Genomic DNA, 15,571 nt, shown 5'->3' on the forward strand with positions numbered 1-15,571 from the left:
TAGGAAGAAGGGAGAAGGGTCTCCCCTTTAAATAGAACCAAAGGAGAGGAGTTTGACTCCTCTCCGGTGAGGTTTCCGACTCCGATTAGGAGCCGGTCGGGAGAAGAAGACTCCCTGTGGGAGTCTTCATCATTTTTTTTTTTTTGGTTTGTTTGGGCTGGCGGGCTATCACAAAGATATTATATATCGTTGTTGAAACTAGTGGTTATAAACAAGGACAATTTTATGTCCTCACCAAAATATTTGATGTTTAGAGAACTTTGGTGTCATTTTTCTTTAGAATTTCTTAAGCTCATAAACAAAAAAAAAACACATAAAATTTTCATTATACTATCATTATGCTTCATTATTCTATTAATTAGCAGCAAATCCTACAAATAGCTTAGTCCTCCAATTACCTATCTAATAAGCCAACTAGATATAATATAGCATTTATTGTTGTTTTGGGAACCCAAACAAACTTTGTAAAGGAAAATGTTCCTTTTCATCCTTCCCTCCTGATGCTCAACCTCCCTAAATCCATGTCTACCAAAAAAAAAAGCCTCACCAAATCCATCTCCAAGGTAAGGAAAAGTGCACAAGACCCTCCCGATGGTCCTCCATCTCTCCGACTTGTGCTCTAACCTTATGGTGGCTTCATCATCTTCAACCTATGGTAAGATCCTCACTGATTTTTCATCTTGCTCTAGAGTCCATAAGGTAAGACATTCATTTTGATTTTCTTAGGATTTTCGTCCCTCTTTTCTTAGGTTTTTCTTGGATTTTTTCTCTGGATTTCCTCTTAAAGTTTATGGATGGTTTAATCCTCTATTTTTTTTTCTCTGGATTTTTTTTTTGATTTTGCAATCTCTAGATTTTTGTTTGGTATGTCATAGAAATCCTTTGTTTCCATTGTTTTATATTATTTTTTCTCTTGCTTTGGAATGGGATTTCAAATCAGAAAAGCATGCTGTTCAAGATGAAATCCTTTATTTTCTTTATTTTGGTTTCATACCCAAACTCTCCCTTTGCTTAGATTATCCTCACTCACGACATCTGTGTGGTAAATATCCCTTCAGCAAGACATCTCACGAAGCTAACACCAATGAGGTTTGAGATCTCCTTTCCTTCTTGATTTGAAAGTAATTTGCATGTATAATCTTGTTTTTTTTTCTTTGCATTCGATTTGATTCCTAAATAAAAAGATGTCTTTGGGGCAGGCAGTCCAGTTGTTCAACCCATGCCATCAATCCAGTGGATTTAACCTATGAAAGGTGGCTGATCAGAATAGAAAATGGGCCATCCCAAGCTACTATTGAGTCCCCATTGTTAATTTAGTTTGTGGGACCCCACCTCATAATGGATAGCGGTGGGTGAACCACAAGGTATAATCCAGATCTTAAACCTCACTGGTTTGTTGCAAAAGGATATGAGGAAATCAATAGTAATCTATGTGCTAAATATCTTTCTTTCATTGATAAAAAAAAAAGATATGTCCAAGTATTTCTAATTTTGTATCTTTGCAGTAATGCTCTTGAATCAAAAGGGGAAGTATTTCCAACTTATTTCATTTACTCCTAATGTCTTATAAATTTTATTTAGGTATTGATGAACAATTCTAATAATTGACTACTAATTAAAAGAATCTAGCCACAGTAGAAGGAATATCATATTATGGATGGATGGCACATGTATGTGTGCATGTTAAAAAAATGACCTTTAGTATTTCTTATCATGCTTAAGTTTACAATAGCCATACACATATGGCATACTAAAGAGTATCAATAGCATCAAGATATATTCCCTTGGTGTTGATATTATTATGCTATCTTGAACCAAAAATAGTGTGTGATCTTAGCTACTTCCCATGATGTATCCTATTTAGACATTTGATTTTAATTCTTGGCAAATCAAATCAAAGGTTAGCCTAAAATTATATAAATTTTTAGTTCTATTTGTAGGAAACTGATACACTATAATAACAACATATATGTTTTGTTTTGTTATAGATGGTCAACTCAATAATGGCTAACAATAAACAATGGATAGAAATTAGGGATAGATGTCAACCTTAATATAAATGAGGAGTTGAGACTTTTCTTAATTTTTTATTTGAGCATTCTTCGACATAGGATGCAATTCAATATCCTTGTATCAAGTGTAGAAATATGAGTTTTAAGAGAAGACCTGAGGTCAAGTTTCAATTATTAAAATACAAGATTATGATAAATTATATAATATGATACTATCATCGGGAAGGAGATGATTCTACAAAATTGGATGATAGTGATGATGATGATGCAGGTGATGGGAAGTTTTATACAGACGACATGGTTGGATTGGTAAATGATGCTAATGGTAGAACTAATGAAGATACTAATTTTAATAATGAGTATAACCAATATGATTTTGATGGTGTATGTATGTCTGAGGAATCTAACAATGAAGCTACTAAATTTTACCGTCTCTAGGAAGAAGCCCAAGAGAAATTTTACCCTAGTTGTGAATATTCAAAACTATTAGTTATAATTAAATTGCTTCACCTTAAGTGGTTTCATAAATAGACCAATAGTTTATTTGATAACTTGCTTGAATTATTAAGGGTATTAATTCTTAATGAAAAAAGAATATTACCTAACTCATATTATAGTGCAAGAAAGTATATTGCTGAACTTGGGTTTGATTATATGGAGATAGAAGCTTGTAAAAATATGTTGGATTCTGATCATGCAGTAGAATATAAATTTTAAAATTTTTTAAACATACATATCAAAAGCTTAACAATTAAAATTGTCAAACTGAAACCCAAACTCTAGAAACACCTTATAGATGTCAAACAAAACAAAATCAAGCATGTAAAGAGATAGAAACTTATACTTTCTCCAATAAGTAGTATGATAAGAAAGTGATCTCTACAAAACTCCAAAATAGAAGTCCTCTAATAGTGATCCACACAGAAGTTGGTAAAGATCTTTTCCAACCAGTGTACTGCTGCAGTCTTTTCTTCACAAGAATACTGTCGGCTTCGAACTCGAAGAACGATTGCACCAACGCTCAATTGCCTTCGATTTTACTATTAGGTTCACGTCAAGAGAAATTTCTCTAGAAGTCTTATAACCTAGGATTTGATTTTGTGCTCCAACATATGGAAAAATCAAACCCTAGGACAAGCTCACAACACTTGCTATTTTTCTCACCACCCTTCTTTCTATTTTTCCTCCCAATTTTTTTCTTGTCTTTTCCTCAGATTTTTCTTCTCTTATCACATGTCAAAAGCCTCTGATTTTTCACCAAAACTCAGCCCTTATCCCACATAAGACACCCCATTTAAATAGATAACGAAGGGACGTCAAGAGAACCAAGGGGCGCCAACTCTTGGTGCTCCACTTCTCTCATGCAGAGAATTAATTCTTTGATGCATTAAGTAGCATAAAAGAGGCTTCACACAGAAGGACTCTTCCTCTATGCCCCATAATTCTCTTATTAAATTCTGGCATATGATAATTAAGGAAACAGAGAAAATCGATGAGATGGATAAGAGTCTTAATGAAGAAGGACTCTTCCTCTTCTTAACGCTAAAAAGGGAGGTGGCACCATTTATTTTTGGCATAGAACCTAGGTGGCATGGAGGTATCCTTCCACACTTGAAACTCTTTCAAGTTGGTAAGAGTCTAATTAAAATAGACCCAATCTAATCAAGTCAAAGGCAATAAGTTCAGTTTAGCTCAAATACTTTGAACTTAACCTAATTAGGAACTTGGGTTAACATAATGTGCTAGCATATCAAATTAACCCCTAAGATTTATATTAAATCTAAATTAAATTAGATTAATACTAAATCTCAAAATGTATGATCCATTGAGTTTCAAATCTAGTCAGCAGTGGACAGAGACTCTTGATCTAATCCTAATCCGATCAGATTAGGTCTGCTTAAGAGTCCCAATCAACTAAGACTCTTCCTAATTAATTTTTGAATTAAACTCTTTTAATTCTGACGAGTTCATAAGTTAAGATTGATGTCTAGCAATGTGTCATGACTACTTGAAATAAATAAAATTTGATTAAAATTATCAAAATATCCTTTAGTGGTAAGTTACCATACAATTCAATCCTTCAGTCAAACAACATCCCAGATAAGCTGTGGGTATGGAATCATGTCAAATTCAATTGCTTATCAAGATGTATCTCGATCAGAAGGTGATAATTTAGTTGATAATATATTAGAAATTTTTTTCTAATTATCATCCTGTTTTGGCCAAAGACTTTTAGAATCATCAACCTATGAGATCACATAGGATGTTTGCTCCCCTTAATAGGAGTAATTGATCTCTTATTGATCACTCACAACCTCCATGCATATTTTACCACATTCAGAATATCCCACACAAGGATCAGAGAATCAAGTTAGGAAGTGAACCAAAATATAGATTTATGTACACAAGGTACCATGGTGATCTCAGATCAAATGATCACTTACACAACTCTCACTAGAGAATCATCAGCTGATATGTAAATAAAACTCCATCAGATATTCTCTCATAGGTCTATTCAATAAATTTATTCTCTAATGAGCACTCATATTCTTGTATTAGTGTCACCACATAAGAGGTTGTGGATCAACCACCATCATTACTGAGCATACATAGGACGTGCCAATCTTACTGGTATCATTGATCTCCGACTCAATGAACCAATGATTGAGAATATTTTAGATCATGGCTATCAAGGATTTAGGTTTCACTGGTGTGATCTCATCATGGTCCTAAAATCATTATCCAGACCTATAGGATTTATTATAGTCTTAAAAACAATAATAAGATACAGCATATAATGAATCGAAAAGTCTATTTTATTAAATAATAATATCAATTACATAAGTTTGAAAGATAAATTATAGAAAATATCCGATCACATCCCATATGCGATTGACTTGTAAGGCATTATTCTTTCAATCTTTCACTTGCACTAAAATCAATCACCTCTATACTTGATGCCCATGCAATCAAGGTGATGGTCAAACTACTGTAATGATAAAGCCTTAGTGAATGGATCCACTATATTATTTTTGGTATCAACTCATTCTACAATCACATCGCATCTTTCGACTATCTCTCGAATGAGTAGAACTATCTTAGAATGTGCTTGAATTTATGATGAGACCTCAATTCTTTGGCTTGAGCAACTGCCCCAATATTGTCACAATAAAGGGGCACTGATTGTTCAATCTCTAAAACCACAACCAATTCTGAGATGAACTTTTTCATCTAGATGACCTCTTTAGCAACCTTACTAGCAGTAATGTACTCAGCTTCAGTAACTGAGTCAGCAATAGTTTGCTGTTTGAAACTCTTCCAACTTACTGCTCCACCATATAGGATGAACACATACCTAGATATGGATTTACTATCATCCAGATTAGATTAAAAACTAGAGTCAGTATAATCTTTCAGTTTTAAATCAGATCCACCATATATGAGCAAAATATTTTTAGTCCTTCTCAAGTACTTGAGAATATTTTTCACAGCTTTTCAATGATCCTCCCTGTGATCTGTCTGAAATCTACTTACAATGTCCAAGGTATAAGCCACATCAGGCCTGATACACAATATAGCATACATTATTGATCCTATAGTCAAAGCATAAGAAATAGAACTTATCTATTTCTCTCTTTAGATGTCTTAGGAGACATCTTCTTAGAGAGCTGTATGCCATAACCCATGGGTAAGTAACCTCTTTTACTTTCCTCCATATTGAATCTCTTTAACACAAGATCTATGTACCTAGACTGGGACAAGCCAAGCATCCTCTTTGATCTATCCTTATAGATCTTTATATCAAGTATATAGGATGCTTCACTCAAGTCTTTCATAGAAAATTTTTGTGATAGCCATATCTTGACCGATTGCAACATAGGAATATCATTCTCAATGAGCAGTATGTCGTGCACATACAAGATCAAGAAGATAACAGCACTCCCACTAGTCATCTTGTATACACAAGGTTCATCCTCATTTTTGATAAAGCCAAACGATTTGACTGTCTCATCAAAATGGATATTCCAGCTCCTTAATGCTTGCTTTAATCCATAAATAGATCTATTCAGCTTGCATACTTGATTTGCTCTCTCACTAAAGATAAATCTCTCTGGCTGAGTCATATAGACTTCTTCCTCAAGATTTTCATTGAGGAAGGCAATCTTGACATCCATTTGCCAGATCTCATAATCATGATATGCAACAATTACAAGCATAATCTGAATAAGTATGGCTACGGTGAAAAAATTTCTTCATAATCAACATCTTATTTTTGCCTGAAACTTTTTGCCACCAGCTTGGCCTTATAGGTCTCTACCTGGCCATCCACTCCAATCTTCTTCTTGAAGACCCATTTGCAGCCTACTGGGGTCACACCCTCAGGTGCATCAACCAAAGTCCAAACATGGTTAGTATATACGGAGTCCATTTTGGATATCATGGTATTGAGCTATTTATCAGAGTCACTACTCATGACAGCTTTTGAATAGATTGTAGGATCATCATTCTCAATGATGTGAGATGTGTTGTCATTCTCAATGATAAATTTATACCTGAGTAGTACATTACACAGTCTACTTGACCTTCGAAAAGAAGATGTGTGCAGTGGTTGTGCCTCAACAATGGGTACATCTGGTTGAGAGTCAGCTTGTGAATTCTGAATAGGTTATAGATTTTAAACTTTCTCAAGTTCAATAGACCTCCCACTGCCCCCTTCTTGGATGAACTCTTTCTCCAAGAAAACGGCATGCATACTAACAAATATCTTTTGTTGAGTAAGATGGTAGAAGTAGTATCCTATACTCTCCTTGGGATAATCCACAAATCTGTATTTTTTTGATCTAGCACTAAGCTTACGTCCATCAATATCAGGGTAACCCCAAATCTTAAGGTGTTTAAGACTGGATCTCTTTTCTTTTCATATCTCATATGGAGTGCTAAAGACAAACTTTGATGGCACTTTGTTCAAAACATATGCTGCGGCCTCAAGAGCAAATTCTCAAAAGGAGATCGAAAGATCTGTGAAATACATCATGGACCGCACCATATCTAATAAGGTGCGATTCTTCCTTTCCGCAATACCATTTAATTATGGAGTGTAAGGAGGTGTCCACTGAGAGAGAATACCATTTTATTTTAAATGATCAAGAAATTTATTAGTCAAGTATTCTCCTCCTCGATCAGATCGAAGAGCTTTAATACTTTTACCAGTTTATTTCTTAACTATTCTTTGATACTCTTTAAACTTGTCAAAGACTTCGGATTTGTATTTTATTAAATATACATATCCAAACCTAGACATATCATCAGTAAATGTGATGAAGTAGGAGTATCCACCTCTAGCTTGAGTCGATATTAGACTATAAATATCAGTATGTACAATATCCAAAATGTCACTCATCCTTTCTCTATGTCCAGTAAATGGAGTCTTGATTATTTTACCCATGAGACAAGATTCATAAGTTTCATATGATTTAAAATCATAAGGATCAAAGAATTTATCTTTGTATAACTTGTTAATTCTTGACTCATTTATATAGCCAAGTCGGCAGTGCTAGAGGTATGTGACATTCACATCCTCTCTCTTCCTTTTCTTCATATTATCAATATGAAGTATATTATTATTAAGTGATAGAAATAGAAAACCATTATCAACAAAAATATTTTCATAAAATTTATTAAAAAAATAGATAGAATAATGATTGTTCTTAGTTTTTATTTCAAAATCTTGTTCTAATAATAAAAGTATAGAAATAATATTTCTAATAATTTTAGGAGTATAATAACAGGTCTTCAATTCTAAAATTTTGCCTGAAGACAACTTCAAAATCTTGGTTCCCATGGCTTCGACCTGAATGGACTCTCCACTACCACCGAACAGTTTGAAGTCACCTTTATTCAGACTCTTTATTTCTTCCAGATCCTACAATGATTTATAAAGATGTGAGCCATAGGCGGTATCCAATACCTAAGAATCTGAAATTGAAGTACTTAATGATAAGTTTGTTAGTATCATATACAAATCTTTAGCAACACTTGCTTCTTTATATTTCACAGTTGCAAAGTATTCCTTACAATTCCTCTTCCAGTATCCATCCTTACCGCAGTAATAGCAAGTACCTTTGGCGGAGACCTTCTTCGCCTCTTTCTTGGAGATACTAGCCTTAAGGTTCAACTTTTTTTTGGAACCCTTCTTGCTTTTCTTCTTGTTGATCTTATCAACAAGAAGAACTGGAGCCTTTTCACTTTTGAAATAACTTTCTGCTATTTTGAGCATATTCAGCAGCTCAGGTAGGTTAATATTCAGTTTGTTCATGCAGTAGTTAATGACAAATTGAGAGAAAAAATTAGAGAGTGACTGCAGGATCAAATCTTGACTAAGTTCACCATCCATAGCAAAATCCAATTGTCCAAAATGAGTGATCAAATCAATCATCTTAAGAACATGAGTTTGTACAGAAGTGCCTTCAGTCATCCGAGTATGGAACAACTGCTTAGATATCTCATATCTAGCAGTTCGGCTTTGTTCCCCATACAACTTCTTTAGATTAAGGAGTATAGAAGGAACATCCATGTCCTCATGCTGTCTTTGAAGCTCAAGGTTCATCGAGGCAAGCATGATACACTTGATAGTCACACTGTCATCCTTCCACATCTTATATGTGATCCTTTCCTCCTCAGATTCATCTTCCTCGATCATATCGGGTGCAGATGAATCTAGTATTTAGGAGACTTTCTCCTATATGAGAATTATTCTCAGATTTCTTAACCAGTCTATATAGTTTGGTCTGATCAATTTATTAGCATCTAATATACCTCGAAGTGACAGTGAGGATACCATTTATGCAGTTAATCTATAATAACAAGAATACAATATAAGCGGACAACTCATGATGATATGCACAACTAGATTAGAACTTTTGTCTAATTATGTTTCTCACTATTTTAACGAATTTTATAGTCCTCAAGTATAAAAATGAGAAACATCATTATGTTTCTAAGTGGGGTTGAGATCCCTATTCCTTACAAATACCTTGTGGATAGCACAACAAGTATTCATGAGTTCAAAAGTAGATAACTCTTTACCAATTGTACTTCATACAATTCTCAACATTTTTCTCTCTTGCCTCTAGTTCACTCATAGTCTTGTGGATAGCACAACAAACTATAGTGTTCTAGTTAAGTTAATCCTTCAATCCTATATGGTCATACTTAAACAATGCTATCCTTGTGGATAGCACAACAAGATAATACTATTCAAATATGCCATAAGCATCAATATACACTTAGTCAACATCATATCAATTTCAATAGTAAGCCTTATGGATAGCACAACAAGCTCACTAAAATCTTGACATACTTTATTGACCTATGAAGGAAGGCCTTTATAGTGTCTGCATCACTAATCAATCTAAGTTCGAAACTCAATAAGACCAAATAGACCAGGTCAGTAGGTGGGAGGCTCCCCGTAGCTTTTCTTAGACACCAACAAAGTTGGCCAGACTAGCATATGGACCTAATTAGAAAATCACCTTTAACCCTTATCGAGACATCAATTGATCAAATAAATTCGATATTTGATTTGTAAGTGAATCCCAACATTACAACTTAATATAATTTTTAGAGAGGATCTTTGAACTGATCTCGGCACATCCTAACTACTACATAAAATGTAACATACAAATTATACAATTTAACATGCCTTTCAAGTTATAATACCAATCATATTAACATGCTAAAAATGATTATAATAATCATATAAGGGTGCACAAATGACTTAATATATAACAAGTTTAGTCAATATTAAAACAAATCCTAATCGAATTAGGCATGCATTACACCCTTACTCAAAAAATTGATTTAAGCATCAAACAACCATGAATCAATAAATTTCATATTATCATAAATTCAAAATTTTAATAACTGAAATTTAAATCTATGGTTCAAATAAAATCAAAAATAAATTTTAATTTTAAGATCGATACTAGAAATCGATGCAATATTTTTGGCAAAATATGAATTAGAATAATTCTATATTATAACTTTTGTACTTGTTTGATCGAATCTAACAAGGATGGTTCTGATATCACTATTGAATTTTGATCATGCAACAGAATATAAATTTTAAAATTTTTTAAACATATATATCGAAAGCTTTAACAATTAAAACTATCGAACTGAAACTCAAATCCTAGAAACACCTTATAGATGTCGAACAAAATAAAATCAAGCATGCAAAGAGATAGAAACTTATACTTTCTCTAATAAGTAGTATGGTAAGAAGGTGATCTCCATGAGATTCCAAAATACAAGTCCTCCAATGGTGATCCACATGAAAGTTGGTCAAGGTCCTTCCCAACCAGTGCACTACCACTGCCTTTTCTTTACAAGAATACTATCGGCTTTGAACTCGAAGAATGATTGTACCAATGCTCAATTGTCTTTGATTTTACCATTAAGATCGTGCCAAGAGAATTCTCTATAGAAGTCTTACAACTTAGGATTTAATTTTGTACTCCAACATATGAACAAATCAAACCTTAGGACAAGCTCACAACACTTACTATTTTTCTCACCACCCTTCTTTCTATTTTTCCTCCCAATTTTTTCCTTATCTTCTTCTTAAATTTTTTTCAAATTTTTCCTCTCTTATCACACACAAAAAACCTTTGATTTTTCATCAAAACTCTACCCTTATCCCACATGAGGCACCCCATATAAATAGATAAGGAAGGGACATCAAGAGAACCAAGGGGTGCCAACTCTTGGCGCTCCACTTCTCTCATACAAAGAATTAATTCTTTGATGCATTAAGTGGTGCAAAAGAGGCTTCACACAGAAGGACTCTTCCTATTTTGGACCCCATAATTTTTTTATTAAATTTTGGCATGTGATAATTAAGGAAATAGAGGAAATCAATGAGATGGATAAGAGTCTTAATGAAGAAGGACTTTTCCTCTTCTTAACGCTAAAAAGGGAGGTGGCGGCATTTATTTTTGGCATGGAACCTAGGTGGCATGGAGGTCTCCTTCCACACTTAAAACTCTTCCAAGTTGGGTAAGAGTATAATTAAAATAGATCCAATCCAATCAAGTCAAAGGCAACAGGTTTTGTTTAGCTCAAACACTTTAAACTTAATCTAATTAGAAACTTGGGTTAATACAATATGCAAGCATATCAAATTAACCCCTAAGATTTATATTAAATCTAAACTAAATCAAATCAAGACTAAATCTCAAAGTGTGTGATCCATTGGGTTTCAAATTTAGCCAGCAGTAGACACAGACTCTTGACCTAATTCTAATTCGATTAGATTAGGTTAGCTCAAGAGTCCCAATCAACTAAGACTCTTTCTAATTAATTTTTAAATTAATTTTTTTTAATTCTGATAAGTTCACAAGTTAAGATTAATATCTAGCAATATGTCATGACTATCCAAAAGAAATAAAATTTGATAAAAATTATCAAAAGATCCTTCAATGGTAAGTTACCGTGCAATTCAATCCTTCAGTCAAATAACATCCTAGATGAGCTGTGGGTATAGAATCATGTCAAACCCAATTGCTTATCAAGATGTATCTCAATCAGAAGGTGATAATTCAGTTGATGATACATTAAAATTTTTTTTTTAATTATCATCCTATTTTGGTCAAAGACTTCCAGAATCATCAACCTATGAGATCACATAGGATGTTTACTCTTCTTATTAGAAGTGACTGATCTCTTATTGATCACTCATAATCTCTATGCATACTTCACCACATCCAGAACACCCCACACAAAGATCAGAGAATTAAGTTAGAAAGTGAACCAAAATATGGATTCATGTACATACGGTACCATGGTGATCTCAGTTCAAAGGATTACTTACACAACTCTCACTAAAGAATCATCAGCTGACATACAAATAAGACTCCATCAGATATTCTCTCGTAGGTCTATTCAATGAACTCATTCTCTAATGAGCACCCATATCCTTGTATTAGTATCACCACATAAGAGATTGTGAGATCAACCACCCTCATTACTGAGCATACATAGGACGTGCCAGTCTTATTGGTATCATTGATCCCCAACTCAATGAATCAATGATTAAAAATATTTTAGTTCATGACTATCAAAGATTTAGATCTCACTGGCGTGCTCTTATCATGATCCTAAAATCATTGTCCAGACCTCTGAGATTCATTATAATCTTAAAAATAATAATAAGATGCAGCATATAATGAATCAAAAAGCCTATTTTATCAAATAACAATGTCAATTACATGAGTTTGAAAGATAAATTACAGAAAATATCCGATCACATCCCATATGTAATTGACTTGTAGGATATTATTCTTTCAAAATGATCATATAATTTATTAAGATAAATATACTGATACAAGTAATTATCCATATTGTGGCTTGTTGACCAACAATCGCAACCAAATGGTACTCAAATGAGTCAAGATGAGTTACTAGTTGAATTTTAGATATAAGATCCGGGCATTTTCATGACAAAAGATCAATATAGAAAAGTTATTCTAAGGGTGCTTCAAGCTCTCAATTTGCAGCTCAACAAAAGACAGCAGAACTTGAGGAGAATTTAGAAAATCTGTGTAATTCAATAGAAACTAAGAGGGTTTGGATGGAGATACTTATCCAACAGTGAATGAAGCAACAACTTGAATAAAGAATATAACAATAATTTGATCAAATATTTGAAGTGTGTATGAAACAGATGTTTCAAAATATGCCATAGGATTTCAAACTCAACAAAGGGTAAGTGACTTTTATAATGATTTTATCTAACAAAAGTGTTGCTTTAAAATGACTTCTATTGCTAGCTAGTGTTTAATTCATTTCTTTAAATAGAAATAAGATAATAGTTTATTGACTATAAAATATGATTATTTGTTATCAAATTTTTGTAGGATGGAAATGATCATGAAGTTGGAGGTGAAGATGAAGAATGATGGGATGTAATGTCATAGAGACTTTGATATAATGTTGGAGCTTGTTTTTGACATTCTAGAGTTTTTTGCATACATTATGCTTAATATTTGGACTATGTGCATTGGGTAAAGATTTGGTTTCCATTTGAATATTATTTGTTTGGTTTAAAGTATTTTATTTAATAGTACTTTTTATTGTGATGGAAATTAATGATGACATTTGAGACAAACATTGTTGATATGGAAATGATATTATATATGGAATTAAAGTAGGTTTGCTATTAAGATATAAATTATGATTTATATCATATTGAAAGCAGGTCTTGATGTTATTGTATATGTATATGTGAACAAAATATAGAGACTAATCTACTAGGATAGTCTATGCTAAAAGTTCAGCTTATAACATATCTTTTGATGGTCCTCATCAAAGCTTTTATGTTACAAGCTTAGGCAAGGCTAATCCTTACTAATACTTTATCCTAGAACATAATAGAATATGTTTTAGTAAGGTTTGTGTATGCTAAGAAATTCTATATTACAACTTTAGAAAAGGATTTTTCTTGTCATAAAAGTAGTACTAATTATTATTGATAAATTTTAGCTAGGACAATCTTTATTACGAACTTTATATCTTTGTCCTTCAGCAAGGATTTGTGTTAACAAAAGAGTGTTGGATATAACTTTATGCTAGGATTATCCATGCTAGAATATAGTATTGAACAAGGATCATTCTCACATAAAAGAATTATAAGCAAAGCTAATCCTAGCTAATAGTCTATATTTATATATAAATTATATTTATTATTTAATTTTTAGCTTATACCATCTTTGCCAAGAAGTTGAATATTCATAAATAATTAGTTTTCCTTAATAAAGGGCAAAGACATTTTTTATTTTGGTGACAGTTTGTCTCCTCGCCAATGAATCAACTTTTGGCAAGGACTATATTTGTCTTCATCTAAAAGAATAGACAATGACCACATAGATTAGGACTTAGCAAGGAATTTTTGTCCTCACCAATAATATTTGGTGAGGTTGTTTTTTATTTTTGGTAAGGACAAAAGTCCATGTCAAAGGTTCATTTTGTTGTAGTAATCCACTCCTCAATCCATCTTGAAAATTCCAATCTAATCTCTATTTAAATTATAGTAAGATTGTTTTTCGATCTTACAATCAAAATCTAGTTAATTTTCTTAGTGGAAATCAACTAAAACCATATCCTCAAGCCAATCCTATGCCTTCACAATAAATCCCACCCAATTCCAAACTTGGATAGGTTTTTTTTTAAGTTTCAATCCCAATTAAAACTTATTTACAATAGAGAATAAGAAATACAATTATAAATACAATAAAAGCTCCAAAAAGAGTAAATAAAAGTCGATGAAACTCTTTGGTGAATGAGTTGAAGAAGATTTTGATCAATGCTCAAAAAAATTTTTTGAATGCTTCAAGATTTTTGAGTGATTGGATTCATGTAGCTCTCTCTTTAATGCTTAATAAATATTCTAGGGTTTTCACTTTATTTTTTTTCTTTTTCTTTTCTTTCTCTTGGTACTTAATTTTATTTGGTATCCTTTAAATCTTCTAAAAGAGCCAACTAGTCATTTCTTGCCATTAGAGACCAAAAATAAGCCATTGAAAATCATTTGAAAAAATCTAAAATTTCTATAAAACTAGCCATTATAGTTGTCAGTCACAGTCGAGTCGACTCAAGATCAAATAGAGATCGACTCAAGTAAACTAGGAGTTGGCTTAAAGACTAGTTTGCAAAAACACTTCTCTATCTTTTCTGGAAGAGTTGACTCGAGGTCAAATAGAAGTCAACTTGAGGTCTAGCACTGGAATTTTTGCTTTCTGTCTGATTGAGAGAGTCGAGTTGCAATTAAGTAGGGATTGACTTGTATTCTATGCCACTTCAAACATGCATGCTAGAGTCAACTCTTAGTCTCTTCTTCTTAATTTTTCATGATGTAGCTTTATCCATTCAACCTCTTTTGCCTTTACAACTTGTCATTCAATGCATGTGTCAGAAAAATGATTTTAGCTTTCTAAAACTATCTAGAATAAGAGTTTCAACAACTTATTAGTATCAAAATAAGTACTAAAATATTTTATGTTCATCAACATCAATCCTTGTTGATGACTACTATCTAGTCAAGACTCATGATAGAGGACTGAATCACATGTGAACTACACCTTGAGATTCTTTTTCGGTTCTATTGGGTTGTCACTATATACTACTAGGTATTACTGATGGATGGTAAAAGCTCATTAGGGTTGCTCAGGATCGATAATCCTTGATGAGTTAGAGTAGAACTGTTCCGACCCATTGAAAGAAGTTTCAATGATACTATGATAAAGATCATTGTATATCTCACTAACAGATAGATTGAACTTATGGGGTCATACAACAAAAAGATTAGATCTGGATTAAGCAATTAGACTTATGAAGTCTTAATTAGATTTAAAAAAATTCTATTGGGTTCAGGATAACTTTGCTAACACATGGTTGAACCTAATTTTTTCTTTACGTTTAAATTTTTTATTTGATAAGATTAATTTAAATTTAATTACTTATTAATAATCTAAATGAATTAGATTTATTAGGCTTCAATTGTT

The 15,571-nt window shown here is 32.7% G+C and overlaps 1 long non-coding RNA gene across 1 annotated transcript; it reads left to right on the forward strand.

Moving 5' to 3' along the window:
* Positions 1 to 465: 465 nt before the first annotated feature.
* LOC105035249 (uncharacterized) lies at positions 466 to 13,114 on the forward strand. The gene is made up of 4 exons (XR_830318.2): positions 466 to 655; positions 1,016 to 1,089; positions 1,200 to 1,364; positions 12,929 to 13,114. It is a non-coding gene; the product is annotated as an uncharacterized lncRNA (long non-coding RNA).
* The last annotated feature ends 2,457 nt before the right edge of the window (positions 13,115 to 15,571 follow it).

The sequence above is a fragment of the Elaeis guineensis genome, chromosome 13 (assembly GCF_000442705.2).
Source record: "Elaeis guineensis isolate ETL-2024a chromosome 13, EG11, whole genome shotgun sequence".
Classification (NCBI taxonomy): domain Eukaryota; kingdom Viridiplantae; phylum Streptophyta; class Magnoliopsida; order Arecales; family Arecaceae; genus Elaeis; species Elaeis guineensis.